Source organism: Orycteropus afer, unplaced genomic scaffold (assembly GCF_000298275.1).
Source record: "Orycteropus afer afer isolate SDZICR_OR568_19922 unplaced genomic scaffold, OryAfe1.0 scaffold00229, whole genome shotgun sequence".
Classification (NCBI taxonomy): Eukaryota; Metazoa; Chordata; class Mammalia; order Tubulidentata; family Orycteropodidae; genus Orycteropus; species Orycteropus afer.
Genome location: NW_006921816.1, coordinates 4,598,258 through 4,610,111, shown reverse-complemented (window position 1 = coordinate 4,610,111; position 11,854 = coordinate 4,598,258). Strand labels below are relative to the sequence as shown.

The following is an 11,854-nucleotide window of genomic DNA, read 5'->3' as shown; positions in this document are numbered from 1 at the left end:
GTGATTATTGATAAGTTTGAATTTGTTGCTGTCATTTTGTTATGTATTTTTTCCTGGTGTCCCTGGTTTCTTTGTTCCATATTATTTTCTGTGTTGAACTCGTTTTGGAACTATCCTTAATGTTTAGAAACAAAAATAGTTCTATAAACCTCTCGATAAATGAGATAGGATTCTCTGGGTGGTGAAAACAATCCACATGTTTAGCTGCTAACCCGAAACCTGGAAGTTCAAGGCCACTCAGAGGTGACTCAGAAGAAAGGTCTGGCAATCTGTTTCCGAAAAATCAGCCATTGAAAATCCTGTAGAGCACAGTTCTAGTCTCACACATAAGGAGTGACAATCAGTTGGAGTCAGTTGATGGCAACTGTTTTTTAAGATGAGATATCTGAAAGTTAAAGAGATTAAGCAGCTTGCCTAAGGCCACAAATAGAAGTTTCAGAAATGAGATTTGAACCCAGGTCTCTCTGATTCCATAGTCCAAGTGTTGAGACTATAGCATGAATCACTAAGCATACTCATTTTGAGTGTTTTTGTTTATAAAACATGGTTAGTAATATTTCTACAGCCCTTTTCATGGTATTGTGAGAATCAGGTAGTAATTTGGATGTGATAGTTTTCAGTTTCTCTTTTCCTTTCTCCCACTCCTCTTTATTGACACTTTTATCTGAACATTAACACTCTGGGTTCAGACTGTTTATATGTATGAGTGCTCTGGTAGAGAATATGCCTTTCAGTCTACAGTCTGTCATTCAGTCAGTCAGTCAACAAATAATTTGAAAGCTACTGTGCATTAGCCACTGTGTTGAATATGAGGATGGTCATAGTAAGCAAGAGAGACATAGCCTTTTTCTCCTGATGCTCACATCCCAGCAGAGACAGGTATAAAATAAACTACGTCATTACTTACACTTGTGATAAGTGTTACAGAGGGAAAACACAAACTCTCTCATCTGTGTCTCTAAAACTTGGGCCTGTTTACCAAATTAAATAATAAATTAATGAATGTTTAGAATAAACTCTACAAAGCAGTGATTAAGCACAGGAGATTTAGTGTCATATTGCTGGCATTCAGAGTTCTGTTGCTTAATGGTTTCATTTTCCTGCACAATAGAAATAATAATCATTTTCTAAAAACTAAATGTGGGAATACATTGAAACAGTTTGTAACAGTACAAGGCATGCAATAAATATCACATCATTTAACCATTATTACTTTGTTGTTGTTGTTGTTATGTGCCGTCGAGTCAGCCCCGACTCATAGCGACCCCACCTTGGGTTTCCAAGGCAGTATCACTACGGAAGTAGGATTGCCCAAACTTCCTTCCGAGGAGTGGCTGGTGGGTTTGAACTGCCAGCCTTCTGGTTAGCAGTCAAGTGCATACCTATTATTATTATTACTGTTGTTGTTGTTATGTGCCATCAAGTCTGACCTGACTCATAGCAACCCTCCTTGGGTTTCCAGAGGCAGTATCACTATGGAAGTAGATTGCCCAACCTACTACTATTATTATTTAGTAGAACTTTTAAGTAAATTCTTTTTTACTCATAGTGTTAACTTATGCTGTTAACTTTCTAACAGTTGGTTTAAAAGGATTGTTCTGAACCTGGCATGTGCATCAGAACCAATTCAAACCAAACTGAACTCATTGCCGTCGAGTCTTATCTGACACATAGCGACCCCTCCTTTGGTTTCTGAGGCGGTATCATTACGGAAGTAGACTGCCCAACCTTCCTTCCTAGGAGTAGCTGGTGGGTTTGTACTGCCAGCCTTCTGGTTAGCAATCAAATGCTTTAGGCATTATGCTACTATGGCTCCCTAGAGAGCTTTGAAAAATAAATGTACCAAGGCAACATTGTAGGAGATTGATATTCAGTTAAGTCTGGACTGGGTTTCATTTTTCAAAAGCTTCGCAGATGATTCAAATTTACCTCAAGGTAAAAATCGACAGCTTTAAAATGACACAGAAAAGAGATTACACATACGTCACAGAACAAATACAAGTTACTGGCAAGTAACCAAAGGACTTTGCTTCTGTGTACTTGCCCTTGAGTGAGTACTGATTGCTACTTGGAAAATTGCAGTCAATAAGCACAGCAAATATGGAAGAGTTGTTGTAGACTTCAGCTAATTCTTTTTCCTAATGGGATTTAATTTTTAATGTTTTTTTTTTTTTTCCAAAATACCAAACTGTTGAATTAATTGCCCCCAAATCTGTTTAACTAGAGTATAATGTGAGCTTGTGGAAAACAGATTTTTGTCACTGTCATGATGTATTAGTATAAAGTTGTTGTTGTTGTTATATGCCGTCGAGTTGGACCCGACTCATAGTGACCCCTCGTTGGGTTTCCGAGGCAGTATCACTATGGAAGTAGATTGCCCCATCTTCCTTCCAAGGAGTGGCTGGTGGGTTTGAACCGCCAGCCTTTCGGTTAGCAGTCAAGTGCCTTAGCCACTATGTAGGTGTTCAATAAATAAGAATTGAAGAAATTCAGTGAATTTTGAGAGCTTAAGATAGTTCAGTACAGATAAAATGAATAAATTATAGACTGTGGGAATTCTTTAATGAGGGTAGATGAAGGGTATATTGATTATTATTTTCCTGAGTAAAATCCTGACATAGATCAAAAAAGATACAGAGAATAGATGCTGAATGTGAGGTTGATTCAAATATGACAGACATTTTTGGCAAATGTGTCTTCTCTTATTTCTTTTCATCCCCATGGTGGTATTTTCCAACTTTTAACTCCATGGAGCCCTGGTGGCACAGTGGTTAAGTGCTCGGCTGCTAACCAGAAGGTTTGCAGTTCAAACCCACCCTGTGATTCTGCAACAGGAAGATCTGGTGATCTAGTTCCATAAGGATTATGTTGTTGTTGTTGTTGTTATGTGCCGTCGAGTCAGCCCCGACTCATAGCGACCCCTCCTTGGGTTTCTGAGGCAGTATCACTACGGAAGTAGGATTGCCCAACCTTCCTTCCGAGGAGTGGCTGGTGGGTTTAGGAAATTCTATGGTGTTAGGTATGAAACACTGTGTTACATGGGTGGCTATGAGTCAAGATTGACTTGATGGCACCCAATAGCAGCAGCTTCTTCTAATTACTTGAATTCTATTTAATTACTCAAGGGAACATATAAAATGATAATTACTTTTGTTTTTCAGTTTTGGCTGATGGTCTGTTGTTATTATGTTGTTAACTGTGGCTTTAGTACTATGAGGAAGAATTATAACCTTAAGCATCCTAGAGATTAAAGCTGGTTATCTCAGGTACTTTGCAACATATTATTCACTTTTAAATGTCTATGTGTGATTTTCAGAAGGAACCAGGAAGATTTTTTTTTCCATTTTCTATGTCATTTTATATAATTACAGGAAAAATAATGTCTTAAGACTTAAATGGCTGAGATTAGGTGCATTTTTTTTTTTAAAGCCACAGTTCTTTTGTGATTTGAATTGGTATTCAGAAATTTTAAATTGTTGTCTGAGAGTAATTAAAGTCACTATTGTGTCCTGGGTCATGATTCTTAATTGGGTTGTCATGAGGGTGATGCAGATCAGGAAATGCTCAAAAATAAATACAGTACTTTACATGGAAAATTAGAGAAATAGGGGAAATGAGCCAAACAACTTGGACCTGCCTGGTAATTCACTGCCCAAATTCAGAATACACCTATGGAACTCACTTGTAAGTTGAAGACCCTTCTCTTCAGCGTCAACAGTTACTCATCAATTTTAAGATAATAAAATCACCAGCATGTTCTGAATTACACAGCTTATAAGTGATTTTTAAATTAATACTTCTTAAAGGCTTTTGTTATATATTACTTTAAGATTGCCAAGTCATTGTATATAAAAGTCAGTATTAAAAAAGGTGTTCACAGCTGCTGCTGTATTGCATATGAATGATCAGTTCTTGCCTTCTACCAGTTTATAAATGCTAAAAACATTTTCATTTATTCCTGTTGTTGTCTAGTTGATTCTGATAGGACTACCCTGTTGTGGGTCAGTGTAGAACTGTGCTCCATATGTTTTCAAAGGTTGATTTTCCGGAAGTAGCTTCCTAGGGCTTCCTTCTAACGTGCTTCTGGTTGGACTTGAACCTCCAGCCTTTTGGTGAGCAGCCATGCATCCATGCATGTTAGCCGTTTGCACTACCTGTTGTTGTTGTTGATATGTGCCATCGAGTCGGACCCGACTCATAGTGACCCCTCCTTGGATTTCTGAGGTGGTATCACTACGGAAGTAGATTGCCCAACCTTCCTTCCAAGGAGTGGCTGGTGGGTTTGCACCTGCCAGCCTTCTGGTTAGCAGTCAAGTGCCTTAGGCATTATGCTACCAGAGTTCGGAATTCTATTCATGTATAAACTGCTGCTGCAAAGTCAATTCTGATATAGTTGCCCTGTAGGACCGAGCAGAACTGTCCCATGGGGTTTCCAAAGCTGTAAATGTTTATGGAAGCAGACTGCCTTGTTGTTCTCCCAGGGAGTGGCAGGCAAGTTTGAACAGCTGACCTTTCAGGTAACAGCCAAGCACTTAACCAGTCCCAACCAGGGTCCTTCTATTTTATTTATTTAAAACAAACAAACAAACAAACAAACAAAACTCACTGCCGTATGGTTGATTCTGATTCACAGCGACCCTCATTGGGTTTCTGAGGTAGTATCACTATGGAAGTAGACTGCCCAACCTTCCTTTTGAGGAGTGGCTGGTGGGTTTGAACCGTCAGCCTTCTGGTTAGCAGTCAGGTGCCTTAGGCACTGTGCACCAGAGCTCCAATAGCAAGGTAAAGAAACCAAAAACCAAACCCACTGCTGTTAGTTGAGCACTACTCATAACGACCCCTCCTTGGGTTTCCAAGGCAGTATCACTTTAGAAGTAGACTGCCCAACCTTCCTTCTGAGGAGTGGCTGGTGGGTTTGAACCGCCAGCCTTCTCATTAGCAGTCAAGTGCCTTAGGCACGATGCCAGTTGATAGGTATGCATTTAGCAACTGCCTCTTTCTGTATGACACATCTTTTCAAGCCTGTTTCCAGTTTATATTGGTCCAAAAGGATACTTACCATATGTATGTCATTACTGTGATTGCTTTTCAACTTTAGAATGAGTGTCAGAGGTTGATTGATGCTTTCCAGGGCTGCAACATACGGTTAGGCAGGTAACACCACACAGGTTATGACCTGGTAGCCTGGATGAACAGCGCCCTCTAGAGTGCTGTGGGATACAACCTGCAAGACTGCTGTAACTCTGGGCAAGCCCACTGTTCATTTTCAATTGAGCACCTTCTCTAGGTACTGTGCTAAATCCTTGTAGGAAGCACAAGTGATGAATTTCATCTCACAGTGTTATTAGCATTTAAGTAAAATATTTTGTTTCCTAAACTGCTTGTATATCAGACTCAGTTTGATCTTCAGTGATCGGTCAAGCCTGGTTGTTGACTGTTGGACCTAGATATAATTATTTAGCAGCTGATCTGTAATTCTTCATTGTAATAAATTGCTTATGTGGAAAAATTAGCATCTCAATTTCCTGTTGTTATTAGACACTATTGGATAGCTTTATCATTGTTTAATTTAAAATGTATTATTGATCATTCAGCAAATAAATATAAAGTAGAATAATTAGTTCCTGGAGCTTACCATTGCTTTATCAGGTTTAGATGCTAAATTTTGCTGATGTGTAGGAGCTCTGGTGGCGTAATGCCTATGACATTTGATTGTTAACCAGAAGACTGGTGGTTCAAACCCACCAGCCACTCCTCAGAAGGAAGGTTGGGCAATCTGCTTCCAGAGAGATACGGCCTGGTATCTATGGAGGGGTCACTATGAGTTGGATTCAACTCAACGGCAGTGAGTTTGGTTTGTTTTTTTGTTTTTATTGTAATAATGTATAAGCAAATGTATCAAATACAAAAGACTTGTGTAAATATCTAACATAATTATTAAGAGATTTTAGTTGCTATGCATTGTGGATGGCGTGGCTAAAAACTCATTTACAAGGAGTAATAGTTTTGGTCATAATATGTAAGATTTCAGTTTTACAGTACCTGAACATTTTTTAAAATCAGTACGTTTTCCTTCTTTCTGTTTCTAGACTACTTGGCAAGTTGATACTACCTCTTCCTTCCAACACATTGTTCAAAGGATACTGTTGTTAGGTGTTGTCCAATTGATTTTTTTCGCTCATTGCAGCCCCATATGACAGAGTGGAACCACCTCATAGGCTTTCCTAGTGCCTGGGAAACCCAAGGAGGGGTCACTAGGAGTCGGATCCCACTTGACAGCAGTGAGTTAGTTAGTTAATCTTTGTAGGAACAGATCCCCAGGTGTTTCTCCCATGGAGCCTCCGTGTGAGTTGGAACCATTGGAAGCCTAGCACTTAACAATTGCATCATCGGGACTCCTTTGAAAAGGTACCATATGCTCCTATTTTCTTCTTAGCTCAAAGATCACCCTTTCTTAGTTCTCTTGGTGGTTCTTCTGCCTCTTACAATATCCCAGAGTTTAGTCCTTAGGCTTATTCTTTCTTTAACCTTTGGTGGTCTCATCTGTTCTCTGGCTTTCAAAACTAACTTTTGTCTGAAGCTTCCTAAATATCTGCATCTCTAGCCTAGACTTTTCTTCCCAAGCCCAGTCTCATGTTTCTAACTTACTGTGCATCTCCAAATTGAAACTCCTCCAAAACCATACTCATAACTTTCCTTAATGAATCTACTCTTCCTATTGGCTTTACAGCTTGGTATACAACAGATGTACTCTTCATGTCTCTCTTTCACATCCTGTAAGAATCTGTTGGGAAATTCTCATGGTTGTGTCTTTAAAATGTGCCTGGAATTTGATTACTTCTCATCCTTTTTACTTCTTCTCTGGTCCAGGCTGTTTGCCCTGGGTTACTGTTGTGTTCTGTTTCTAAATCATTCTTCAGCTTCTCCTTAGCTCCCCATTCTCAACCCAGCAGTCAGGGTGATCCTGGTAAAATGTAATATAACTCTTCAGCTCAAATCCTTCTTGTGGCCACCCTTCTCACTGAAGAGATCAAGTCCTTGCATCCTTCTCTGAGACCTTACAGAATCTCTCCTCCTTTCTCTCCCTTCCTTCTTACTTCATTTCTCTCTAATTTCGTCTCTACTCCTCTAACCCTTGTTTATCCATGTCAGCCACACTGGCTTCCTTTCTTTTCCTTATACGTGCTCTTTACTTACTATCCCTCTCCCCTTTGAGCCCTTCACCCAGATATCCCTACAGCCTCACTTCCTTCATATCTTTGCTCAAAAGTCACCTTTTTAACTAGGCTTTCCATGGCCACTTTATAAAGTTGTAGTTCCTCTTCATCCAAACACTACCAATTCTTAGATGTTTGCTGTCACTCTCCCCTAACTTATTTTCCTCTATTGCACTTATCTACTAATACAGTGTATGTTTCAACATTTTATTTATTATATTTCTTCTTCCACTAGAAAGTAAGCTTAACGAGCATAGAAATGTTTCACCACCCCCCTCCACTCTATTCTCGGTATCTAGAACAATATCTCACACACACTAGGTGCTTGGTAGATGCTTGTTCAGTCAATTAATAATGGTTTAAATATTGACTGAACCCTTTTTATGTTTTGTATCAGAGCTGTCTAGCAAAAGAAAACTGGATCTGTCTTGTAACCATGTGGGGGAAATTAACCCCCCGCCAAAAAAAAAAAAAAAGTGATCATTGTGCATCCACAGGCCATTTGGTCCCAAGGTGCCTTAACTAAACCCCTCCCTGCAGTGATCAAAGGAATTATCATCTCAGTTGCTCAGTGAAGTCTGTGACTCCATGCAATCTACTATAATAATAGTCATCCACATAGCCTGACTAGTTATTTCTCCTATAAATGTATTTTATTATTTGCACCATTTCCTTCAGTTAATGATACTCTACATAATGTGTTCACTTGAAAGCATGGATGTTTGGAGTTTTCCTTAAGGCAATTCATTTTCCACTTACTTTTCTCCTGAATTCAAATAAAAATGTTCAGTTGCAGATATAATTAAAATGTGTATGTAAGGAAGAGTACAGTCTCGTCATATGCTATTCTTTCAGTTTTTAAAATTGTCTTGTTATTTTCAAATAATCTAGTTCTTGTTAACATCAGCAGTGCAAGATAAATAATTCATACTGATTTGACTTAGATACATCGTAGCCTACTCTCAAATATATTAATGTACCCTAAGGAATTATAAAATGTAAGTAGCAATCAATAAATGTGTTGGTGCTATTAATGTTGCTTTGGAATCTTAGAGATAAGAACTTTTTTTATCCATCTTCTAAGTGGTAGGCTAGCTACTTTCTAATAATTATTTTAATGGAATAGAACAACCCATATGAAAACCCAAAATAACAAAAGGTAGCTTCTACAGGTATAAACTGCACAATGTTGACTCCTAGTGGCAAGGAGTTCCACAGAGCATGCTACTGCAAATGTCACTTGAGCAGTAAGAAATTTAATTCAAGGAAATTTGTAGTTCTTTTTTTCTCATTTGTTTTGCTTTAAGCTCTCCTTTGATGGTGGAGAGTGTTTAGGGGGAAACAATGGTTCTGAGGAAGTAAAAGGAATTGACTAAAATGAATAAACAAGAATGTGTTGAGACTGAATTTTCAGTGGTGAAAATCTACTTTGTTGAGTTTGGACAATGGTTTACTATACTTTTACGTGGCTATATACATTCTTTTGGTATAAAAATGGGTTATCAGACATTGTTCATCTGTGAAGTTCAGAAAAGCTAAGGTAACAATTTAGGTGGAAGGAAATTCTAACTGATGACACTTAATAAAATTATGTTGGTATTTGAATGTCTATGGCAAGAAGAATATCTTTACCTAGGAGTACTTCTTTTATATGTGTCTAATCCTAAAATACATTTAAGTCAAAATATGGGAGCAAATTCAAGGTTCTTCTTTTTAAAATCTTCTAAATGAATATAAGCTCCTGCTTCTACCTAGTTGTATTATCACCCTCTTATATTTTGAGATTGTAATAAATTATTTAAACCAGTTTGTAGCCTTCTATCTTTGTTCATTCCATCATTGTGTTATCCATCTTCCTTTCTTTTATTTAACCGGGTGAGATGAGTCATTTTTATTTATTTTAATGATTTTTGTTATTGGAAATAATACAAAGCAGAATATACACCAATTCAATTTCTATATGTACAGTTCAGTGGCATTGATTTCATTCTTCAAGTTGTACAGTTCTTACCTTCTTTTTCGAAATTTTTCCTTCTCCATTTACATAAATTCATGGCCCTGTAAACTTCTTATCTAACCTTTCAAGTCGCTGGTGTCAATTTTGTCTTAGATATTTATTAAAAACCCAAACTCAACTGCCATTGCGTCAATTCTGTCCCATAGCAACCCCCATTGGGTTTCTGAGTTTGTAAATCTTCATGGAAGTAGATTGCCCCATTTTCATCCCACAGAGTGGCTGGTGGATTGAACCGCTGACCTTCTGCTTAGCAGCCAAATGCTTTATGAATTATGCCACCAGAGCTCCTTGTCTTATGTTAAAAAAAAAACAACCACACTCACTCCCATCAAGTCAATTCTGACTCAAAGTGGAACCCCATAGGGTTTCCAAGGCAGTAAATCTATATAGAAGTAAATTGGTCCATCTTCTTGCCACAGAGTGGCTGGTGGTATTGAACCACCAAACATCTGGTTAGCAGTCAGCTGCCATAGTCAGTCACTATGAGTCGGAGATGCCTCCATGGCACCTAACAATAATAACAACAATAACAAGCCCTAGGGACTATGGCACAAGGGCTCCTTTGTCTTACATAGTTTTTTGAAAAGGCTTACTGTTCAAGGCAGACATTGTTCACAAATTAAAGTAAACTACTGGTTGGTTTAAAGAAGACTTTACAGAAAATTTTAGGGGATATTTTTGGCTTAAGGTTTAAAGTTTGAAGATTATCTCAGTGCATTAATTATAGGAGCTCATCCAGCCTCAGGGGCTTCAGAAAGTCTGGATTTCACTATACGTTTGTTTGTTTTTCTAAAGTTGATTAATTTGTTGTTGAGAATATACACAACAAAACATATGCCTACTCAACAGTCTCTGGGTATGCAATTTAGCCACATTGATTGCATTCTTCAAGCTGTGCAGCCATTCTCACCCTCTTTTTCTCAGTTGTTCCTCCTTCATTAACATCAACTCACTGCCCATAAGCTTCCTACCTATTTGATCTTTCAAGCATCTGTTGTCAGTTTGACCCCATAGAGATAGTTCTTGAAAGAGGGTAATGCTCAAGGCAGACCTTTCGACTAGGTGAATTAAACTGCGGTTTGGTTTTAAGATGGCTTCAGGGAATATTTTTGGCTTAAGGTTTAAAGATTATTTCAGGGCAGGAGTTTCAGGAGTTCATCTACCTTCCATGACTCTGCAAAGTCTGGAGTCCATGAGATCTTGAAGTTCTGTTCTGCATTTTCTTCCAGATTCTTCTATGGAGTCTTCGATCAAAATGTTCAGTAATGGAGCTGGGCACCATCCAGTTCTGGTCTCGTAGCAAATTAAGCAGTTGTTCATGGAGGCAATTAGACATACATTCCATGTTCTCTTCCTGTTCCTAACTCTCCTTCTTCTTTCATTGCTCCAGGTGAATAGAGACCTGGATGATTTGGATGATTGTTTATAAGCTTTTAAGATCCCAGGTGCTATGTAGTGGACTAGAAAGTAGACCAGAAGGACAAAACATGTTATGGGCCAATTAACTGAGCTATTTCATGAAACCCTAAACCTCCAAACCAAAAACCAGATCCCAAGAGGTGTCTAGTTATACATAAGCAGCCTGAGCAACTGCTTTTTTTATCACCCTTGTTCTCAAACAACTTTTGCCAATTCAACTTTTTACAAGTATACAACTTATTGATAGTGATTACAGTAACTGAGTGTGCAACTCTGCCCTTCATCAATGTGAGATGAGTCTTAACATAAAAAATTTTTGTGGTAGTGATTGTTAGCTCTGGTGGTACAGTGGTTAAGGCATTAGGCTTCTAACCAAAAGCTTGGTAGTTTGAACCCCACCAGTTTTCCACAGGAGAAAGATGAGGCAGTCTGCTTCTGCAAAGATTTACAACCATAGAAACCCAATGGGGCAGTTGTACTCTGCCCTATAGGGTGACTGTGAGTTAAAATCATCTCAATGGCTGTGGGAGTGGTTGATTAGAAAATGTTATGTATATTTCATTGATGTGTAAGGAGCTCTGGTGGCATAGTGGTTAACCCACTTAGTTGCCAACCAAAAAGTTGGTGGATTGAACCCTTCAGCCACTCAGCAGGAGAAAAATGAGGCACTCTGCTTCTGTAAAGATTTACAACCTTGGAAACTCTGTGAGACAGTTCTATTCTGTCCTACAGGGTTGTATGAATTGAAATTGACTTGATGACAGTGGGGTTATTGTCAGTGTCAGTACCAAAGAAGGTAATGCTAATTTTAGTATATCTCAATGATGCTGTTTGATAAATTTATTTATTTTAATGTAAAAATACTCATTGTTTCAAAATGACTGTTGTGTGTTTTTGTATGGTCAAATTATATAAATTATGATTAAGCACACATACAAATTTTCTAATAATTGGATAGTTTAAAATAGATGTGAAAGAAGGAAACAATTTCAGGTGTTCAAAGATTTTTCTTATTCCTGGGTAAAGCAACAGAGAAAAAGGATTTAATATCAAAATTTCAAAAGTTAAAAATTATATCTAATTGGGTAAGCAGATAAGGCAATGTCTGAAGCACAATAAGTAGTGATTTTCAGCCATACTTGTGGAGCTGTCTGACACAGCAAATATTTTTATGTTTTTGTGTTGTTGCTAGGTGCTGTTG

General features: G+C 38.2%; 1 protein-coding gene across 1 annotated transcript in view; it reads left to right on the top strand.

Moving 5' to 3' along the window:
* Positions 1 to 11,854, top strand: part of PPP3CA (protein phosphatase 3 catalytic subunit alpha) — a gene marked incomplete at its 5' end in the record, with an annotated part of 243,798 nt that overhangs the window by 36,179 nt on the left and 195,765 nt on the right. The window lies entirely within an intron of this gene.